Raw genomic sequence first — 463 nt, 5'->3', positions numbered from 1 at the left:
CCACGCCCCCCGGAGCCGCTCATTGGCCGCCGCGGAGCCCCGCCCCCGCCGGCGCGCGTGCCCGTTGGCCGCGCCGCCCGTCACTCCGCCGCGGCAGCTCGCGCCCGCCTATTGGGCCGCGCCGCTGATTGGCGGCTGGCGGCACCAGTCCTAGGCCGGAAAACGGGGTGGGGGGAGCGGCGGAGGAGGGAGGAGGTGTGTGGGCGGGAGCGCGGCGCCGCGCTGCGACGGGGGAGCGGCAGAAGCGGGCGCTGATTGGTCGTTCGAGCTGTCACTCGCTCGTTGGGGGCGGTTGACCGCGAAAGGAGAGGCGCGGCGCGGGTTTGGGTGACGCGCACTGCGCAGCCGCACTGGCGATTCGACGTCACCCTCCGCCTCCCGCTGTGTCCTTCCGCGCGGCGGCGGGTTGGAGCTGAGAAAAAGTAGTGCGCCCTTCCCGCACCCCCTCCCCATAAACCCCCTG

This window comes from Nothoprocta perdicaria, unplaced genomic scaffold (genome assembly GCF_003342845.1).
Source record: "Nothoprocta perdicaria isolate Ctin4 unplaced genomic scaffold, notPer1 scaffold_10, whole genome shotgun sequence".
Lineage (NCBI taxonomy): Eukaryota > Metazoa > Chordata > Aves > Tinamiformes > Tinamidae > Nothoprocta > Nothoprocta perdicaria.
The sequence above is the reverse complement of the archived record's forward strand: the minus strand, read 5'-3'. Positions refer to the sequence as shown.